A 22,043-nucleotide genomic window follows, 5' to 3' on the forward strand; every position below is an offset into this window, starting at 1 on the left:
TTTTCACTGTTTATTTTAAAATTCCTGAATCAAGACTTTGCCTACCTACACCTGGTAGATAAATTGCTGTATAATATTGCTGCATAAAATACAATTTTAGGCTCAAAACAATCTGAGGAAATAGCCAGCCCTATTCTTTTCCTTGGTGTGTTTTCTAGATTCATTGTCTCTTAATTAAAGAGTGTGCTTTCCTAGCTTCCCCTCCCCTTCAGACAAAGCTATGGAAAGTGGAAGGTGGTCATTGTAATCATCTTTCACTCATATTTTACCCTAGGCAATGACAGGTAACTTTTATGAAATGATACATGCAAGCAAAGCAAATTCCAGCTGAGAAGTGCTCCCATGGAAAACATCCTCAAGTAGGGAGGGGAAAAAATGGTCAGCCTTTCCCATGTATGCATCTGCCCTGTTAGGCCAGCTGGACTGGACTGCTTCTAAAACTTGACTTTTAATTTTTTAGTACTTGGCAGTATTTTGTTGATTCTGCCTTTGGCTACCCACCAAGTCATAAGATTTTCCTCCCAAGCCTTGGGATTACCTGACTCAAAACTTTTCGATACTAGACTTGGTTTCTTTTATTCTTTGGATAGTATTTAATAGAACATCATTCCTATGCAGATACTGTAAGTAATAGTCTCATATTTGTGTATATATGGAGGGGTCCTTTAAGAAAGTTTTCCAGTGTATTTTTTCATTTTTGTACTGGTTATCTCTTATTGGTCATTGTTGCAAATTAGGATATTTAGCAGTGATCACGTTCCTCAGGGAGGAGTGTTGGGCAAAGGTCATGGTCAGGGAAGCAGAGTGTGTCCCCTGCACTGGGCCCTCTCCAGTGGTACTTGCTTAGCTGCTCATGTTTGAGTTCCTTCTAAGAAAGGCCATAGTTGAAAAGTCTGTAAGCTGCCAGCACAGTAGAAACCCCAGCAGTGCTTCCTTTCTTCACGTAGACATACTTGTCATACCACTAGTAACCTCTTTGAAACACTCCAGCAGTGCCTTTAGGGGCAAAATCCTATCTCATATCCAGATTGGCAGCTCCCCTGTTGTAACATTCATGAGTTTCTTCACTGATGCAAGTGATGCCATCTTGGGAGTCCTGGGTATCTGCTGTCTTCCAGTACTTTTTATTGTGGTAAAGTACACAGTATAAAATTCACCATTTTTAAGTGTACAGTTCAGTGGTATTAAATACATTCATAATGTTGGGTAACCATCACCAACATCCATTTCCAGAACTCTTTTCATCATGTAACTCTGAAATCTGATACCCATTCAACAATAACTTCCCATTCCCCTCCTATCTTCCTGGATCAAAAAAATTAAGATCAAAATTTTGGGTGATACAAAGATCTATTATTCCTATTCCTAATCAAGACTGTAATTTGAAATGCCTATACAGGTCTGTATTATGCAGCAAAGATTATGATTGACATTCAGGACCCTGAAAAATTGAGACAAGGGTCACAGAACCTGTGGCCTTTGATACATATTTCAAAGTGAAGAATTATATAGCCTCATTATAATTAAAAGAGACCTTACCCCTCAGCTGTGCAAATTATGTTAGTGGATGGAAGAGGGAGGTTGTTAATTATGGGAGAGGCAGAGATCAGCAAACTGGTGCTAGCCAACCTCTGCCCCCATGACCTAATAAAAAGGAAGTTTCCCAGTAATAGATACAGAGACTCTACAGGTTTGCACATTGCACTGGATGCTAAAACTCTGGCTTTGTTGAATCATTCAGACCTTCTATTATGAGTCAAAGTGTGAATTCTCTGTTCGCTTTAACATTTGGAGGAGCAGAGCTAGGTAGACTGAGGAGGAGGATGAAATCTAGACCCGCAGAATTTTGGAAACCTTTGCTTCATTTTTATGGATCAATGACCTTGTTTGATTAAGTGAAGTGACATCTTCAAAATGGCTGATCTAGACTCAAAACTGTTACCTCTGACTCTCAGGCCAGAGCTTTTTCTACTTTATTACATTCTCAGCCATCTTAACCCATTCATGCAATTCTGGGGTGAGGGAGTTCACCAGAATTCCACTTAGCCTTAGGATGGGAGACCTTTGTCTCTTAGGGATTTGAAGCTGCTTTTCAAGAAAGAGTTGGTACCTGTCTTTGTTTTAATCTCTTAATGAATTGGGGAGTATTTTGTAAAGCTTTTTTCTAAAAATCTGGACTTTGTCATGAACTTTCTTGTTATCTTAACAAAAAGCTTTGCTGACCTTCTGTATATTGTTCCTGTTTAAGCATGCTCCCCACTGAAACAAGTCATGTACATGGTAAATGTTTCTGACATGTTTAGGAACATTATATTGAAAATTCAAACTGGATGTATTTGGCTGCCTTGACTTTTTTTTCTCTTTTGGAAAAGAACATATTTAAATGAGAAACAGTTCCATCCTCCAATGAAGAGGTATAGATTATAGAACTTCTGGCCTCAATTTTCTATTATTTTCAACTAAGTGGCACATAAGGCATAGTGCCTTACGTAATGCACAGTGAAGGAAGAAGTTGGACATATTAGAAATGTTGATGTTATAGTATAATTTTGTGATTAAACTCTTTATCAAATAAGGTCTTTAGTCACCATTTGTTGCATCATACAAGGACTTTGAATGGATTCTGTCAGATTTTTTTTCCAGTGTTTTGCTGCAACATTTGATTTCATGACAACAGTTTTAGTAGGCATTAAGATAACCAAGTCTATGTGTGAAAATAGCTAGTGGGAAGCTGCTGTATAACACCAGGGCGCCCAGCCTGGCACCTAGATGGGTTGGGAGGGATGGGATATAATATACACACACACACACACACACACAAACACACACACTTATGGCTGATTTGTGTTGTTTTATGGCTGAAACCAACACAACATTGTAAAGCAGTTATCCTCCAATTAAAATTTTAAAAAGATAACTGGCTTTTTTTTTTTTTTTTCTTTTCAAAATACTTCGTATGGTCTTCTATAATACATCCTTCTGAGCAACTGAAAAAATTCATTCTTATGGTGGGGGGAATAAATAAAATAGAATTGCTTTTGATTTTACTGTGAGTGTAAAAGATGTATTTTGATCTATTTTTAAATCAGTTTTAAGAAATAGATACAAAGTCAAAGTACTTGGACATGAATCTGAGCAAACTCTGGGAGACAGTGAAGGCCAGGGGAGCCTGCAGTTCTCAGGGTCTCAAAGAGTCCGACACAACTTAGCAACTAAACAACAGCAACAAAATACTTACTGGAGAACTTTGAGTTCAGTGTTTTATTAAGTTGATTTAAACCACTTGGGCGCTAGCAGTGTTTCATGGTAACTATAGGCCTAGGAATTGCAGGTACAGGTTCCATCCCTGGTCAGGGGACTAGTATCCTACATGCCACACAGCCAAAATACCCCAGAAACTTTATAGATCAGTTATTATGAAAACCATGTCATATCTCTTTTAATTATGATTTTTTTAAAAAAGCTTCTATTGGTGCTTTCCCCTGAGATTTTGATCTGTAGAAGATAAAATACCTTTTAAATAGAAACTTCAATTACCTGAAATTCCTTGGATCCTTTAATGGGAAATAACCAAATGATTAAGCATACAAAAGGGTGTCAGGGATGTATTGGAAGCAGTGACTTGTAGGTGGGTGTATTTTGACTCCTGTTATCTTGTGTGATCTACTGCACTTAGAATGGTCATTCAGAGGGAAGACCCTAATATTTGTACAAGTCTTAAGCAATAAAGACAAATGTGTTCACAGATGTATATGAAACCAGAAGTTGGAATGATGGCTTTTTAGATTTTGGAGGAGCGTGGATGAGAAGGCTACATGTTTGGCTTCTTACTATAAGAATTGACAATTATTTACCATTTATGATCAGAATAATTAATTATATAGGTTTCCCCAAAGTGTTTTGATAGCCTACTACTTTTTCTTTTAAGAGTTTAATATAAGAGTTTGGGCCTTCTGTTCAAGAATGGCTTTTGTACAAAGTTTGATTTAAAGCCTCATATGGAGGCCCTAGGCTGATGCTGTTTCCTTCCTCAAAATACAAGTGTAGTTTAAAATTTTCTGCTATCCATATTGAAAAAACTACAAAGAAACGTGAATTGTATTGAACACAGTTTAAAAATACCTTTCAACAGGTAATCAGTACTAGTGAATTGTTGATTCATTGAAGTATTGATTCAGTGAAAAAATAATGAAATATTTTGCTCTTTTTTTGTATACTAAGTCTTTGAAATCCTGTGTCTATTTTACACTGTAGTACCTCTCAGTTCACAGTAGCCACATTTCAGGTACTCGCGGTCACATGTGGCTGTTGGCTACCGAACTGGACAGCATAGCTCTAGAGCATCTTTCTCTTCTGTCCCGTATCAGTGTTGCAGATTCTTCCACTAGGAATTCATTCCAGGGGGGCTAAAATTTTGCCATCTATCTGTGTGTATGATCTTCTGTAGCAAAAAGTTCTCAATCATATTTGTTTTGATCATTTTTTGCCTTTATAATGTGATAACCAAAAACTAGTATTGCTAAAGAACGGTCAGTATAACTGAATGAGAACTTTAGAGGTCGAGTTCAGTTGGTTGTGGGCAAGTGAAGAGAGCTGGGATCCAAAAGGAAGGGTCAGCACTGGGTAGCACAAATTGAACAGAATCCTGCTGTCCTTGAGCAAGTTGCTTCACTTCTCTGAGCCTTTTTACTTTATTCATGTGTGAAATCAGGATAAAAATACCCATCTCTTGAGTTGCAATGAAGATTAAACAAGGTAACACATGTGAAGTGTGTACCTATGAGTTGCTCAGTAAATTTGTGTTAAGTGATTGTTGCTTACGTCGCCCACTCCTAAATCCTTGCTTGTGAGAGGAATAAGAAAGAGGAGATATACTTAAAATAAATGTTGTAATATAGTCAAGAAACTTATCCATTTACTAAACTGACTAGGATTCAGTGTTTGTTCAGAACAAACTAGTCCCTAAGCATTGTGATTGAGATTTTAATTTAGGACCATTATCCAGAAGGTTCACAAAGTAATAATGTGAAATAGTTCATCCTCCACATTGTTGAAATAGAAATGAATAGTATCAATTTTATTTCCGTAATCAGTAAAAATAGCACCTGCAGATGTTTCTAATTATTTAAGAGAAAAACATCAATTATTAAAATACCTCTTTTTATCTTTTTCTAGATATGGTAGAAATGCATCATTATCCGTTTCTTTAAAAGTTTTATCACAAGGGTTATTGCAGCTTGGAATTTAAATACGTTTTGCATCTACAGAAGGCTAGTCTTCAGAGTAATAGTATACTGATGATTTAAACTTGTGTAGTAGCTGGAACTAAGGAAATCTCTTCTAAATTAAAGGAAAGCTGTCACTTGGTGACTAAGCTTTACGTTACAATGCAAGTGACCTATTGTTCTTTCTCAGACATTACCATCAATTTGTATTTTTAGATAGAAAGGGGACTTTCAGTGTCATTAGCCGGGTAGCATGTTCTGAATCTATTTGGAAGGAGGGAGGTTTCAATTATATGTGTATTTCTGGTTTTCTACGCATTTTGAGAAATTTATTTATAAATTTGAAACACCACTGAAATGTGGGAAAGCGTGGAGTGTTTTGAATAGATGATTATATTAGATATGAACTTTTCAAAGCTTTGTATGCACCCAATGTGTAGGCCACATTGCTGGTAATGTTCTTGGAAATTGGTCACATCTAAAGAGTCGGTTCTTTGCCAATAGCATCTGGTTGCATTTTACATACTTTGAAAGTACTTTTTGAATTGTAAAAGAGCAAACCATGTGACATATTTTCTTACCTGATTGAAAGTTGTTTACAGTTATAGATGAACTTTAACAAAGGCATAATTGTCCAAATGCATGGATTCCTAACACTGATATCTGAGATTCTTATAGTTACCAGCTTTTCAAATTGTCCAGACTTTTTACATTATTCTAGTGACCCTGTACAGAGGTCGTCTTATTGAAAGTTCTTTCAAGTTTATGGAATTTTGAAGGTACTGACCTGATTGAAATACACTGTGCTAATTGGCGTTAATTGATGTGATTGGCATTCCTCTATCCATTGCTTACAGCTCCCTACAGGTGTTACTTGTTACAGATATAGATCTTGGTCATACCTGATTGTGTGAGCTTTTGGTGTAATAAGAGTAATCTAGGGCTCGGCCACTTAGAAAAGATTTGTGAGATGTATTAAGTGGCCTAAATCTAGGCTGACCTGTGAACTGGGCAAAATATGTCCTTGGTTTCCTTAAGATTCTTCTCAGCACCTCTTTTTTGCTTTCTTACTCTTGACTTGCCAGGTGCTAACTTGTCTCAGATAATCTCTGTTGAAATGTTAGTTGATTAGTTTACTGATTTTCCAGAGATGTTTACATTTTAAAAGTGAGGTTTTTAATAACAAGGCTTTCAAGGTCCCTAGTGGGATAGTGGGGCTTCCCAGGTGGTGCTAATGGTAAAGAACCTGCCTGCCAGTAAAGGAGACATAAGAGGTGGGGGTTCAGTCCCTGGGTCAGGAAGGTTCCCTGGGTCAGGAAGGTTCCCTGGGTCAGGAAGGTTCCCTGGGTCAGGAAGGTCCCCTGGAGGAGGGCATGGCAACCCACTCCAGTATTCTTGCCTGAAGAATCCCATGGACAGAGGAGCCTGGAAGTTAGAGTTCATGGGATCGCAAAGAGTTGGTCACGACTAAAGTGACTTAGCATGCATGCACACAGTGGGGTGGTGAATAATGAGTTTTAAAAGGGTAGAGTCTATGGACTGGGCCCAGCCTTGGGGTCAGGATTATAGAGCCCCACTGCCCAGTAACTCAGGCACTAGCTGTGTATACTGACTGCTTGAAATGTAACTAAGACTTAATTGAAATGTAGTGTTAAGTGGAAAATACATGCTAGATTTTGCACAAGAAAAAGACTGTAAAGGAACTCAATTTTTAATATTTATTACATGTTGAAATGATATTTTGATATATTGAATTAAATAAAATAGATCATTAAAATTAATTTCACCTGTTTCTTTTTACATTTTTAATATGACTGCTGGAAAATATAAAAGCAGTTGTGGCTCACATTTTATTTCTGTTGGACAATGCTGTTGTAAGAGTTTACATTGTGTTCTTACTGTTCTCTCTTACTGAGATGTTCAGGGAAATGCCCCCTCAGGCCACCTCAGCAACAGGTCTTTCGGCTGAGTTGGCTGGGCCGCTTCCTATTACGTGCTGTTCTAAGAGCCATTGTCCACAAGCAGCCACTCTCTCCCCACTTCTTTAACTCTCCCAGTGAGAGAGTTACTCTGCCCACGACTCCAAATGATTGCTAGTTCCTGACCAGCTTCTTGAAGCTCAGTTCAGTTCAGTTGTTCAGTCGTGTCCGACTCTTTGTGACCCCATGGACTGCCAAGCCTTCCTGCCCATCACCAACTCCCAGAGTTTACTCAAATTCATGTCCATTGAGTCAGTGATGCCATCCAACCATCTCATCCTCTGTCATCCCCTTCTCCTGCCTTCAATCTTTCCCAGCATCAGGGTCTTTTCCAGTGAGTCAGTTCTTCACACCAGGTGGCCAAAGGATTGGAGCTTCAGCTTCAGTCCTTCCAATGAATATTCAGGACTGATTTCCTTTAGGAAATTTCTTGAAGCTAAGTGATTAAAAAGATAGATTTATAAGTACCATATATTGGGTACCTGCCGTGTATCAGATAGTGTGCTAGATACTTTATATAAAATCTTGAATCCTCCCGTCAGTTCTTCAAGATCGATATTACAAATGCCAAAAGAGATCCACGTACGTTGTTCTTTGCCCTGGGTTAGCTGCTGCTGCTAAGTCACTTCAGTCGTGTCTGACTCTGTGTGACCCCATAGACGGCAGCCGACCAGGCTCCCTCGTCCCTGGGATTCTCCAGGCAAGAACCTGGAGTGGATTGCCATTTCCTTCTCCAATGCATGAAAGTGAAAAAGTGAAGTCGCTTAGTCATGTCCAACCCTCAGCGACCCCATGGACTGCAGCCTTCCAGGCTCTTCCATCCTTGGGATTTTCCAGGCAGGAGTACTGGAGTGGGGAGCCATTGCCTTCTCCGCTAGTGGCAGCTATGTGGCAAAATCAAAATTCCGTCCCAAATCTCTCTAATCCCAGAGCCAATGTTCTTTCTCCTTTATTACGCTCTACTCATGTTTTCCATTAACTGTGTGTGTGTACTTTAGTCTGAAAAAGAATGTTCAATATAAAGGGGTCTCTGGCCGAACAGTGTTGACTGATCTTTGGTTTCCTTTGTCTTGGTGAATGACCTCAGTGCTCCTCACTCCAGGTTGCCTTCCTTCCCTGTCTAGTACCTGGCAGTAGCCCAGACTTTAATGGAGAGGCTTAAGTTTATTGACAGCCTGTGGAGCAGGATAGATAATCTTGAGGCCTCCTGGGAAAGCATCGCTTCCACCTTGAAAATCAATCAACAAAGAATGTTTCAGATGCCTTCAGGAAGAGACACAAGAGGAGGATTTCTCTGAATTCCAGGGCTATCAAATCTTAGATTTCAGAGACTGGCCGTATAAGGAAGGGTTTTTGTTTTTGCTTTTAATAAAGGTTTTTTGTTTTTTTCTTTTAATAAAGGGGGTTGAAATGAAATAATGGGATAGAATAAGCGTATTGAGCTGGCTGTGTCCTTGACATTATTGCATGAAGAATGAGAACAAGAGAGAAATAGTCCATGTGTTGGCCTGTTTGTCTATAAGTTGGAGTAGATGTAGTCATAATCCATGAATGCTCTGGAAGGCTGGATGTGGCATTTACTCTGCTGCCTTCACTTGGCTCAAGCAAGTGGTAGTGACTTTGAAAAAAATAAGGGGAGAAAAGGAAGAAGAGAGAGGTTCAAGGAGTGAAACTAGACTGGAGGTGGGCCACAGGGAGGTTTGGGCAAGTTCAAAATGCAAAGCCCTTTTATTCATGTATACACATTATATATATAATACTAGAAGCCATGTAAATATAAGATACTGTTATTTCAGGGAAGAAACTGTGATATACTAGAAAGAAAACGAAATTTCTAACTAGATGATGTAGATTCAGTTCTCCCAGCTCTACCATCCCTAACCGTGTAACCCTAGGAAACTACAGAATCTGAGATAATCATTGTGTTTCTCCCTCTCTGACTTTACCTTCATGTTTTAATAAGATCATGATGAGTTTGAAAACACTTTAGATAGGCTCATGTGCTGTATTCACGTTATTAGTGTTTTTATACTGTTGTTTACTCTGCATCTGAAGTGTTGTTTACCTGAAACACCATTGATAGGAAAAAATGTGTACCCAAGAACACTCACATGATTAAGGGAAGTTAGAGTTAAATGGCCAGCAAGTCAGACTAATTTGGCTGTCATCCCTAGGCTTTATAAAAAGGACAGTGGCAGCCTTGTGGGTGAAGGGAATGTAGACCTAATTGCTTATTTAATTCAATCTTTCATCCTTTTAACCCCTTTAAAAACTTGACTTTTGTAGGTCGATTATATAATGCATGAGTGTGCAACCGCACACAATGTTCTCTTTAAGTGAAAAGCCCGATTCAATGACTTAAAAAAAAAAAAGATTTTGATATAGTAATAAACCTGGTTTGCATTTCTTTGAGGCTCATGGTCTTCAACTTCCGATCACGTTAGTAAAGGGTTGCTGTAACTACCAGATGGCAGTCTTTCTTAATCCAGTGTTAGACACCAACAGACTTACACAGAATGAATGTAAGCAGAATTCAAGCACAGAATTTAAAGTATTATTTAAACTGCTCATCTTGCAAATTTAGCATAAAGAGGATAATATATTAGCATAAAGAGGATATCTATTGAATATATTCATGTTGCCATGCAGTTTTTTGGTTCTCAGGGCAATCCCGGAATGCATCTTTAATTTGTATTCCATGTAAAATGCTGGGTACAGGGATATTTTGCCAAATGCCAGTTTGAACTTTACTTGAGATCCATCCAGCTGGCAGGTCATTTGTGCTAATCAGATGAGCCCACTTCTGGGGAATGGAATTTCATAGCGGAAGCAGTGTTCTTGAAGTATAGTTACTTTAAAAATAAGTAAAATTTTAATTTTAAAAGTCTCATGTGCTCTATTGAATGTATATAGTATAAACATTGTAATATATGTAGTGCAAATACTTCATGCATTTTTGTGAATAATAGCAGGAACAATAAGTTCATTGTATTGTACTCATTTATTTTTCATTTCTATTTTGAGTTCTTAGGATCATATCTTGTTTCCTCCTTAATCTCTATGAACAGGAAAGATCCTGAAGTGCAGATGGGTTAACCCTAGAAACTGTAGGCAGCTAACTTTCTGCCTAGTGCAGAATAAGCTCTACACTAATACTCTGCTTAAAAGGTGAACTGGTAGAGAGGCTTAGTCAAAGATCACTTGCTGTAAATGAAAAGGAATTCAAACACTGTAGATGGGGATTAGACCTGAAGAACTAATATGGATCCTTTTAAACTCCAAAGTTACCCTGCCCATAAGTGTTAATATACACTTTCATGATCATGTTAGAAATCACATGCCACAGAGTAGCATTTCTCACAGCATGTTCTGTAGATCATTAGTTCTAAAAGATTTCCCAGGAAAAATAGTTCCAAATATGTTTGGGAAACTGTTTTCTGCAGTCTCTCTTAAAGGCTCATAATGCATATTAGCATAAGCCAAGACTGAGAAGCATTGCTAAGTACTGGGATTACCTTTTTTAAAAAAGTCTATATTGCAAATTGAATATGTCACATAGACCAGGGAAAGCAGTCTCTGTAGTAACATGTATTAATATCCCAGGGAACTCTTGTTTTATAGACTATACTGGGGGGAAATAATGCCTTAAATTATATATTAGCAGATCTCAGAGCTTGTTTTTGTGATTATTCCCCTTTTTAAAAATTATGTTTGACAGTTACTGATATCTTAGCCTAGGGGAGACATGGTTGTGCTTAAAACTTTTGTTTTAAAATGATCTTATAAGACAACTTTATGTAGAAACTTTGTAATTTTACATATGTGGTATGTCTTTACATTGATGTTGACATTATCTTTTGGGGGCATTTGGATGTTTTTTATAAATATAATTTTTCTTATACTTTAAAATTTACATATACTTTTGGTAGGCCAGATAATTTAACATGCTATTTTCTAATTATATATTTTTTCAAGGATAAAATAAAATATAATTGTCTTAAATTCAACTATTAGGTAAAGAGATGTTTCAGTAGCAATTAAAGTAGTCTCTGGGCGTTACTTGTGACTCAGTGGTAAAGAATCCACCTGCAGTGCAGGAGATGTGGGTTCGATCCCTGGGTCAGAAAGATCCCTTGGAAAAGGAAATGGCAACCCACTCGAGGATTCTTGCCTGGGAAGTCCCATGGACAGAGAAGCCTGGCGGGCTACAGTCCATGGGGCTGCAAAGAGTCGGACACAACTTAGTGATTAAACAACAGACCAGTCTGTAATTGTTTTTATTTGAACTGGGAGGAGAACCAAAGATTTCAGTAACCCAAGATACTGCCATGTAATTAGTTCTATGAAATGAAGTTTTGAGACTGTCAATCTAGACAATGACACTCTAAGAATAAACAAATTAGCCACTGTTTCAAAGCCTACTATTTATATTCTCTAACCAGAATATACACCAGGGATTTTAAGCATTTTTTGCTTTTCATGAATTTCTTAAATGACATCTGAGAATTTTTAAAAATGTTACAGCTAAATGTGGATCTTGAATCATCCCCAGGTTGGAAAACTGGAAATTTGTGTCATATTGTGAGTAATAGAAAATACTAAATATATTCAGGCTTCCCAGTGTGAGCTAGTGCATACATTAAATTAAACTCAAAAAGCTTAGGCAGCCATGTTTCAGGTTTTGGAATATGTAATGTATAAATATAACCTCCTACAAGAAAAGAAATAGCTCTTACCATTAACCACCAAACCAAACCATGAGGCAGTATTTTATTTTCAGTTGTATTTGGAAGACCATGTGTCTGTTAGCTTTGGCTTGCCATTTGCTGAATAACTAAAAATGGCATTTATGACTAGACCATCAAACCCCAAATGGAATTGAGGGAGAGATTCTTTTACTGAAATATAAAAACGGTTCCCTTTAGTATTATGTTAGTACAAGATCTTTAAACTAGCTCTCTTGTGGAAATAAGGTAATTAGTTGTCTTATCCACAGTTTCCTTTCATCCATAAGATACTGCTTGGTGAGAAAGCCAAAAGATTAGAGTGATAACTAACTCCACCAGAAAGGAACTGCTCAGCAACAGAAACGGTATAGAAAAACTTCAAGCCAAACTAGACAACCTGACTAAAAGAGAGACTCACTTGTGGAGTTAACCATCCTAGCTACCTGGAGAGGGACTTACTCTCTTGCCACCAGTGATACTGTAAAGCCTTTTTGACTAGTGGTTCTCAGATGTTAGCCTGCATTGGGAGCAGCTGGTGGGCTTGTTAAACCACAGCTTGCTGGGCCACACCCCCACACTTTCTGATTCAGCAGTTTGGAGTAACGCCCAATAATTTGCATTTCTAACACATTTTCAGGTGATGCTGTTCTGAGGCCAGATTTGAGAACCACTGTTATTTTTTTATAGACTAGGGAATCTTTTTGAATCTTTCTTTTCCTTTCATCCCTTTTCCTCCCTCAGGCCACCCACTGTCCCCATCAAAAGCCAGCCATCTTCTGTTATGGAACTATTCCAGAAGCCTTCTTTTCTTATTAGCTTTTACGACGTTGGTTTCCTTCATTTTTTAAAACAATCTACAGTGAGACAGTTTTATACAATGGAGTCAGTTTATAATTGTACAGTATTTTTACCAGTCTTGGAATTCTTTATACCTTCTCCAAGCTTTGATATTTCTCACGTAAACATCATCTTTCATAATTTAGAAAATACATCTTTTAAAGTGGTCTTGTTTAGGGTTTTTTGGTTTTTTGGGTTTTTTTTTAGGTATTGGATGTGTTTATTACGTGGATTGTGGTGCTGGTAAAATGAGTATATGCATACATCCAAACTCACCTAATTCATTCATTATGTGCAGTTTTTAAATAACAATTATACCTCAGTAAAACTGGGAGAAAAATAAGTCAGATATCAAAAATGGAGTCAGACCCTTTATTTCAGGGGAAGGTTAAAATTCCTGTGTCCTTTCTTAACTCGAAGGCTCTGGCTGCTCCTCAGTGTAGACTCTACCAGAAAGTCTTTAGGCAGAAGTCATGTGAGTAGCCTTCCTGAGTCATGTATATGCAGCATCAACAGAGTTCTTTGTGGCTTAAGATGCTTTACCCCCACTTGAGAAAAAGCGAAAAAGTTAGTTGTTGAGAGGTTAAGTCGAAGCTTCTAGGTCTGTGAGGTGGTTGACACAGAAGTGGATGCTGCTCAGCCTCCAGGGTTGGGCCATGCTTGGAAGCATGACTGTGTGTGTAACAGAAAGGTAATTCCATCGAGCTGTGGTAATGACTTGTTAGGGAGTTGCCACTGAGTGTGTCCAAGGAGATTGATGTTTCCTCCATTGCTAGGGAAGGACTCTGTGTATCACCCACACTGGGGCCTTAGCTTCCACTGCCATGCCCAGGCATTAAGCTTCAGGGACAGTCTCGTCATTCTTACCTTCTACCATGGACTTCACGAGATTCACGAGCAGCTTCAGATCACCTGTGTGGCTTCAACTCATTACTCCTTGTCCTTTCCAGAGAAACCTATATTTCTTTTTTTGTTATATATTTAGGGTGTATGACATAATTTGACATCTGTATATACTACGAATTGATCACCGCCACAAGTCTAGTTACCGTTTATTTCAAACAGATGATTCCCACTCTCTGGGAGACTGTCATATATGTGATCTTCTCATTTCATGCTGGCATTTTAGGGCAGGAGGATATTGTGCATAGCAGGGTGTGCAGATTACTGCCTAGCAGTCAAAAGTAGTGTCACGACTAGCCTGCTGGAGTTAGAAGTTAGGCGAAGAGAATCAGAGTATCCCTCTTCAAGGAACTGTTCTTTTGTTATCTCAGTCCCTTCCTGGCCTGTGGTTAATCAGACTAGTGCTTTCTTCCTTTCCAGAAATAGCCAGGTACTGAGTTCTGAGAATGAGCAGGTGGGTTTCTGGAGGATGGACAGTTATAGGAGCACTGGGTACATCATAATAAAAAAGTGAGAAAATGCTACTTGTAACAAGCTGTTCATAAACGTTAGAGGTCATCCAGTCCACCTTTCTCATTTGACATGGTAAAAAGGGAACTTTTCCCAGACTTGCCCAAGGTCACAGCACCAGCCATTTACAGGTCACTTGACCACTGGTTCCGTCTTGCCTCAGGGCTCTTGCTATTCTTTGACACTGGCACGAAGGGAAATTTTGTGGCACATTGGGGTAGTAACTAGCCACATAGTTCAACTTCTTAAAAATTAATGGCACACAATATTTATTTTTGAGATTGTAATGTTTTTGGTGACTTAAAAATCTATGTAAATCCAAATAAATTACTGCCATTTCGTGGCCTATAATGTGTGCATGTGTGTGTTTCATTTTTTAAAAATGTTTGTTTCTGACTGTAAGAATAATATAAGCCCATTATAAAATGTTTAGGAAATACAGATACACATTAGTAAATAAAAACCAAGAATCAGTCATCCCCCAGAGAGCGCCTAATACATTACAGTCACTTTGGTACTTTGTTGTTGTTCAGTCGCTCAGTCATGTCTGACTCTGTGACCCCATGGACTGCAGCACGCCAGGCTTCCCTGTCCTTAACTATCTCCCAGAGCTTGCTTAAACTCATGTCCATTGAGTCAGGGATGCCATCCAACCATCTCGTCCTCTGTCACCCCCTTCTCCTCCTGCCTCAGTCTTTCCCAGCATCAGGGGTTTTTCTAATGAGTTGGCTCTTCGCATTAGGTGGCCGAAGTATTGGAGCTTCAGAATTCAGTGACTTAATATAGCAGTTTACTTTTCACTATGTGACCTTCAGTGTAAATGGGAGAGGGGTGGATTTGAGATCCAGGCCCATCCAAATAATGGCTCCTTCTTCCAGGTCTTCAGATCCTGCCCTAGATCTTGAATCTTTTGCAACTGGCAGTCATAATACAGTGTGGGAGTGGACTTCACAAGAATGTGAATACCAGGAGGTTGGACTCACAGGGGGCCATCTTAGAGGCTGTTCACAACAAATACCAGTGGTGTTTTAGGTAAATCATTAGGGACGTTAATGTTTCCACAGATTTCCAATCTTTATCTTATAAGGAGATGTTAGACATTGCCAGCAATGCTTGTTTAAGTGAGGTTTGGATGAGAATACACTCAGTGAAAGAAAAGTGATGTAGCTTTTTTTCTCTACCTGGTGAAGATAGATCATGTAAAACATTTGCCAAGATTGACAGGTGATTAATGGGCCAGGTTACCTGAAACATAATTAAACAAATTCACACTGGCAGAATTGTGTAGCACACATCCAAAACCAATTAATACATGTACTAATTGATACATATGTACTTTACAGTAAAACAAATAACCCCACTCAAGAAAATGGGCAGAAGACTTAAATAGACATTTCTCCAAAGAAGGCATACAGATGGCCAACAGGCACATGAAAAGATGCTCCACATTGCTAATTATTAGAAAAATGCAAATCAGAACTACAACGAGGTATCACCTCACATCAGCCAGAATTGCCATCATCAACAGGTCTTCAAATAATAACTGCTGGAGAGACTGGAGAAAAAGAAACCCTTCTGCACCATTGGTGGGAATGTAAATTGGTGTAGCCACTAAGAAGAGTGTGGAGGTTCCTTGAAAAAACTGCAAATAGTTAACCATATAATCCAACAATCCTACTCTTGGATGTATACCCACACGAAACTGTAATTCCAAAAGGTACATGGACCCCTTTGTTCACAGCAGCACTATTTACAATAGCCAAGACATGGAAACAACCTAAATGTCCACCAACAGATGAATGGACACAGAAGATGTGAGGTAGATAGATAGATGTATATATATGTATATCTGGTTGTAAAGATGGCGCAACGGTAAAGAATCTGCCTACCAGTGCAGGAGACTCAGGTTCGATTTCTGGGTTAGGAAGAGCCCCTAGAGTACGAAATGGTAACCCACTCCAGTATTCCTTCCTAGAAAATTCCATGGACAGAGAAGCCTGGTGGGCTACAGTCCATGGGGTCTCAAAGTCAGACATAACTGAGCATGCACACATACTTTATAGTAATATTTTTAATGGTTACCCATTGTTAGTAGTTATTGCAGATTTAAGTACTCTTTATTTCATTGCAGCAGTAATTTATAGTAAAGATTTTATCGTGGTAAAATTTCCATGTGAGGGAATTTAGACTTCATTCTTTGGGTAATGGGGGAGCCATTGAAGAATTTATGGGAAAAGGAGTGATGGGGTCAGATTGGTTTTAAAAAATCTCATTTTGGCAACAATATTAAAAGTAGATTGAAGGATGAAAGATTGAAGGCAGAGAGATTGTTGTAGTATTCCAGGAGAGAGAGAATAAGCGTCTGAAATGAATTAGTAGTCTCAGGGATAAAGAGGAAGAGAGAGGAAGAGTCCTGAGAGGAAAAATGGTAAAATCAGAAGGAGTTGGTTATTAACCCTGATGTAGGAGGTAAAGGTCCAGTTCAAGAAACTCCTGGGTTTCTGGCATAGAGAAAGAAAGCTGTGACAAAGATCTCATCTATTTCTATAGAAGGATGTGTGGGAAATATGAGTTTGATTTTTCAGCATGTGAAAGTTGAGAGACTTGGACAGCAGTAGGAGATATCAAGTGGGCAACTGAACATTTTGTATAAAGCACAAGGAGTTTGACAGGACTGGAAATACAGATTTGTGAATGGGAGAGGAGGATGATAGTTGAGGTTATGGGAGGCAGATGAGGTTGTCCAAGGTGAATGTGCAGAGTGAAAGAAGTATGCCAAAGGTGAAACTTTGTCAGATACCAAAGTATAAAATTCTTTTTATAGTTGCAATCCAGACCAAAAAAATAGGGATCCATTCTAATCCCAGCCCTGCTTGAGATTACATAGATAGAAGTACTAGAACTCCTCTGTGACTTTGAAGAAATCACTTCAAATCTCTGAGGCTGTTTCTTCATCATTAAAATAAGGAGGTTGTTTCAGATCCGCGGTTCTCAAGGTTTTTTTTTCTGCAGGGTTATGTGTAATGTTCACATGCATAGCACATTTCCACTTGTGTGCTCAGAATTATGGGCAAATTCATTGCTCTGATTCTGTCATACAAGAAATGGCAAGTAAATGAGTTATGTTAATATAAAGATATTTTAGGTCTGTTCCATTATATATCTCAAGAAGCAAATATTTTGCAAACGTGAGAATTTAAATCAGCAAGAAGCTACATATAATAGATAACCTCACAGTGATAGGCATGTGCCAAAGAAACCATACTTACAACTCGCAATCTAGTTAGGTCACTTCCTAAACTCTTTAGGGGTCACAGGCCATTTTGAGAATCTGATGAAAGCTATGGACTCTCCCCAGAAGAGAATACATATAATTTTTGTATTTGATTTGAGGAAATCCAAATTAATTTTTCTGAAGTTATTCATTCCAAGCTCTTGGAATCCATGAGTCCTGCATTAAATTCCTTATCTTAGAAAAATCTTCTGGAAGATTTTATGACTTTATATGTTGTAAAAGGAGTCCTCATTCTTTGAAAATATACTTTGTGATTAGATAATTATAGGTAAGGAATTCTGTAGTTGTTCTCAAATAATGTTGTGTCTTAAAGGCATTATTATTGCTTATATCAGAGCTTGTCATAATTAGAAAACAGTTACTTCTCTGGGGGAAAACTAGAAACCATATTAAGAATAAGGTGATTTAAAACACAACTATATTGAAATGTGCTGTGTGCTTAGTTGCTCAGTCGTGTCCGACTCTGTGACCCCACGGACTGTATATAGCCCACCAGGCTTCTCTGTCCATGGGAATTCTCCAGGCAAGAATACTGGAGTGGTTTGCAATGCCCTCCTCCAGCGGATCCTCCCAACCCAGAGATCGAACGCAGGTCTCCTGCATTGCAGGCGAATTCTTCACTGTCTCAGCCACCAAGGAAGCCCGTTTATACTAATATTCTATATTGTCTTCTCAGGAGGAGGGCAGTGAGGGCATTGGTGGGGAAGACAGCCAGGAGGTTACAGAGAGCCCAGGCCTTCAGGAGGTTTGACAAGTAGACAAGTGTTTTGCTAATTTATGACAACATGTTTGTCAAGTTCAGTCTTGCCCAAGTGATTTGGAAATGTTTAGGAGTATATGATAGGTGAACTAGAAAAAATTTCTTTAAATAAAATAATCCTATAAGAACAATCCTATGTGAGAAATAAGCCTACAGATATTTTTACCAAAAAGCCTCATACTTTTAAAAGAGAAAAAATAATTTATTTCAATTAATGCTATTTTTAATCAGAGAATATTCTGGAATTACGTATAATATGGATTTTAGTTTAGCTTTAGCTTTATTATATGATACTAATAATCTTACTCATAGCTGATTGTGTCTGGTACTTTTTTCCATCAAGTTTTTCACATCTTAAACTCAGGAACCAAATCTAATTATCCTGGTAATTACAAATAAGTACTTCTTCAACGGTTTCCATCATCTAGTTATTTCATAAGAAGGTTTCCACTAATGATGAAACAATTTGATTTTGTTCTTCGTCTAAAAATAAATACCTACCAAAGAAAATTTAAATTAATTTTGATCTAAATTAATATTTAAAACTTTGAGAAAAAGTAGAATGCATGTTTTTTCACTTCAGAATTTTAATGGGTTACCTTTTATTTTGTTTTTCATGAATCATTATGTATTTCAGCTTTTTGGCAAATTGCATGCACTGGGCCAGTAATGATTAATTCTGGTTCAGTGGTCAAGAATGTTGATTTAAAAAACTTATTTCCAGGCTGTGGAACAGCCTAGGGAGGACACAGTGGTTTTGTTTGCATTTCAATTGTGCTGGAGACCTTGGTCTGTATGGTTGTTAGGCCAGTCCAGTTTTTAGTCAATCTGCTTGCTCTTTACAGGTGAACATCTCTTTCTGCTCTGGTAGTAACTGTAACTTTACTTGAGGTTGTCTTAGTCCTTAAAGCCAGGTGAATTTTTTTCCTGAAATGAACTTTAAGCACTAATAAAATAAGATTAATATATTCATCAAGTTTTTTGGTATTTTAAAATTATATAATAGAAACTTTTCAAATCCAGGCATGTATATTTTTGAAAGAAGTAGAATTTATTCTCAGGTGTATCTGAATAATGTTTTCAGAGAAAGCTCTTAACATTATCATGTAAAGAAATTGATTCCCACCTTAGTATTTGCTAACAATTTTATTTTTAAAGTATAGCTAGTTTTTCCTTGGTGCTTCCCTAATAGCTCAGTTGGTAAAGAATCTGCCTGCAATGCAGGAGACCCCGGTTCGATTCCTGGGTCAGGAAGATCCCCTGGAGAAGGCATAGGCTACCTACTCCAGTATTCTTGGGCTTCCCTTATGGCTCAGCTGGTAAAGAATCCGCCTGCAATGTGAGAGACCCCGGTTCTATCCCTGAGTTGGGAAGATCCCCTGGAGAAGGGAAAGGCTACCCACTCCAGTATTTTGGCCTGGAGAATTCCATGGGTGGTTCTTATGACCTTTACTATATAAGTTCTCTTTGGATATTTCTAGATATTTTACTTACCGATTTGCTGTTACTCTATTTTTATGGTTGAATTACTCAGTCCAATTTTTAATTCTTATGTTTCAACAAAGGATGAATAGCTTGGGAAGAATAACATGGTGAGAAGAACCTGTCTTTCTTTGAGGAGAAAAAAAATCACCATTGGAAGCCACATTTTTCCACTGAATAAGTTCTCTCAAGACAGACTGGGAATTTTTAAAAGTTACATTAATCCCTTGAAACTAAGATGTTATTTTCACATTACTTCATGGGGTTCTAAATTCTTCATTCGATAAATATTTTAATCCTTGCTGTTATTAAACAAGATAAAGGATGCAAAGATAAACCAGAAATAGATCCTTTCCTTAAGGAATATCAAATTGCTTCAAGAGAACATGCTGTATACTTGTATGTATAAAGTGGTGAAGAGGTACACATCAATGACTGTGGTAGTTCAAAGGAAGGATTGATTTTTTTGTATTTGGAAAGAGAATCAGGGATGGTATTCTTTTGAATCTTTTATAAGAAAATTCGCTAAGTACTTAGCAGAAAAAGAAAACTTATGGTTGCATTAATTAGACTTCATAGGTGTGAGTATATACTATGTGAGACATTATGAGAGAATTTAATCACTGTATTATTGTGTCTTCCGGCCTATTAGGTCATTGGCTCCTTGACAGTAAGAATTGTATATTTTTATGTTTTTGTTTCTGGAACTTCATATATATAGTGCTTGATGAAGCATTATAAAGTACTGGTTTGAAAATATTGGCTTAAAATTGGAAAAGAGAAGAAAACTGAAATGCTGTCCTAATGCAGGACAGTTCGTTCCTTTTGTTTGTTTGTTTTATGTGCTGAGACCCAGTATGATTCCAATATTTACAGTGTGCCTTAAGGTTTATCCATGTGTGACAAACTCTACTAAGATGAAGTATTTGTCTTCTTAAAGACAGTGGAATTTTGGGTGTTTACCCAAAGACAAAACACTAATTCAAAATACATATACAGCCCTATATTCATTGAAGCATCGTTTACAGTAGCCAGTATAGATGCAGCCTAAGTACCCATCAATAGATGAGTAGATAAAGAAGATGTGATTGATAAATTGATATGTATATCCTTATATATAACATGACTAAATTATTATATAAAATTATATATGTTTATATATCTTACACATTTTTTGTTCAGTTGCTCAGTCCTGCCTGACTCTTTGTGACCCCATGAACTATAGCACTCCAGGCTTTCCTGTCCTTCACTATCTCCCAGAGTTTGCTCAAACTCAGGTCCATTGAGTCGATGATTCCATCCAACCATCTCATCCTCTGTCACCCCCTTCTCCTCCTGCCCTCAGTCTTTCCTAGCATCAAGGTCTTTTTCAGTGAGTTCACATCACATATAATATTCATGCATTATATATAATGTTTATATAATGGAGTATTACTCAGCCATATAAAAGGATGAACTCTTACCTTTGTAAGAATATGAATGGACCTAGAAGATATTATCCTAAGTGAAAGAAGTTAGATAGAGAAAGACAAATGCTAATGATCTCACTTATATTTGGAATCTAAAAAAACAAATGAGCAAAACAGAAACAGTCCTAGATACAGGAATAGAGTCTTATAGCAGGAGCAGTGTTCTTTAAGTATAGTTATTTTAAAAATAAGTTAATTTTTACTTTTAACACATTATTGACCGGGGGATTTTTGTAGAAACTAACACCAGTAGCATTAATACATCTCCAGTCAATAATGTGTTTAAATGCTCAGGGAAGCTCATGGTGTAAATCTCAGTCTGAGAGCAGGAGATGAGATGTCCCAGCTCAAACAGTAAGGCAGAATGGCTTAAAAGCAAGTTCCTTCTTCCTCCACCTTTTGTTCTGTTCAGGCCAAAGAATTGATGCTTTTGAACTGACGTGTTAGAGAAGACTCTTGAGAGTCCTTTAGACTGCAAGGAGATCCAAGAAGTCAATCCTGAAGGAAATCAGTCCTGAATATTCACTGGAAGGACTGATGCTGAAGCTGAAACTCCAGTACTTTGGCCACCTGATGTGAAGAACTGATTCATTGGAAAAGACCCTGATGCTGGGAAAGAGTGAAGGCAGGAGAAGGGGACGACAGAGGATGAAATGGTTGGATGGCATCACTGATTTGATGGACATGAGTTTGAGCAGGCTGTGGGAGTTGGTGATGGACAGGGAAGCCTGGCATGCTGCAGTCCATGGGGGTCACAAAGAGTTGGACACAACTGAGCGACTAAACTGAACTGAGGCCTTCAAAGGATTAGATGATGCCCATCCACATAGACATCCCTTGGGGAGGGCAGTCTATA

At 38.0% G+C, this 22,043-nt stretch overlaps 1 protein-coding gene and 1 pseudogene across 39 annotated transcripts in view; one reads left to right on the forward strand and one right to left on the reverse strand.

The window, feature by feature from the left end:
• ADD3 (adducin 3) overlaps positions 1 to 22,043 on the forward strand; it is a 129,572-nt gene that overhangs the window by 19,561 nt on the left and 87,968 nt on the right. The gene's annotated exons all lie outside the window — the stretch shown is intronic.
• On the reverse strand, positions 743 to 1,086 carry LOC121817664 (ATP synthase subunit f, mitochondrial-like; annotated as a pseudogene).

The sequence above is a fragment of the Ovis aries genome, chromosome 22, assembly GCF_016772045.2.
Source record: "Ovis aries strain OAR_USU_Benz2616 breed Rambouillet chromosome 22, ARS-UI_Ramb_v3.0, whole genome shotgun sequence".
NCBI lineage: Eukaryota > Metazoa > Chordata > Mammalia > Artiodactyla > Bovidae > Ovis > Ovis aries.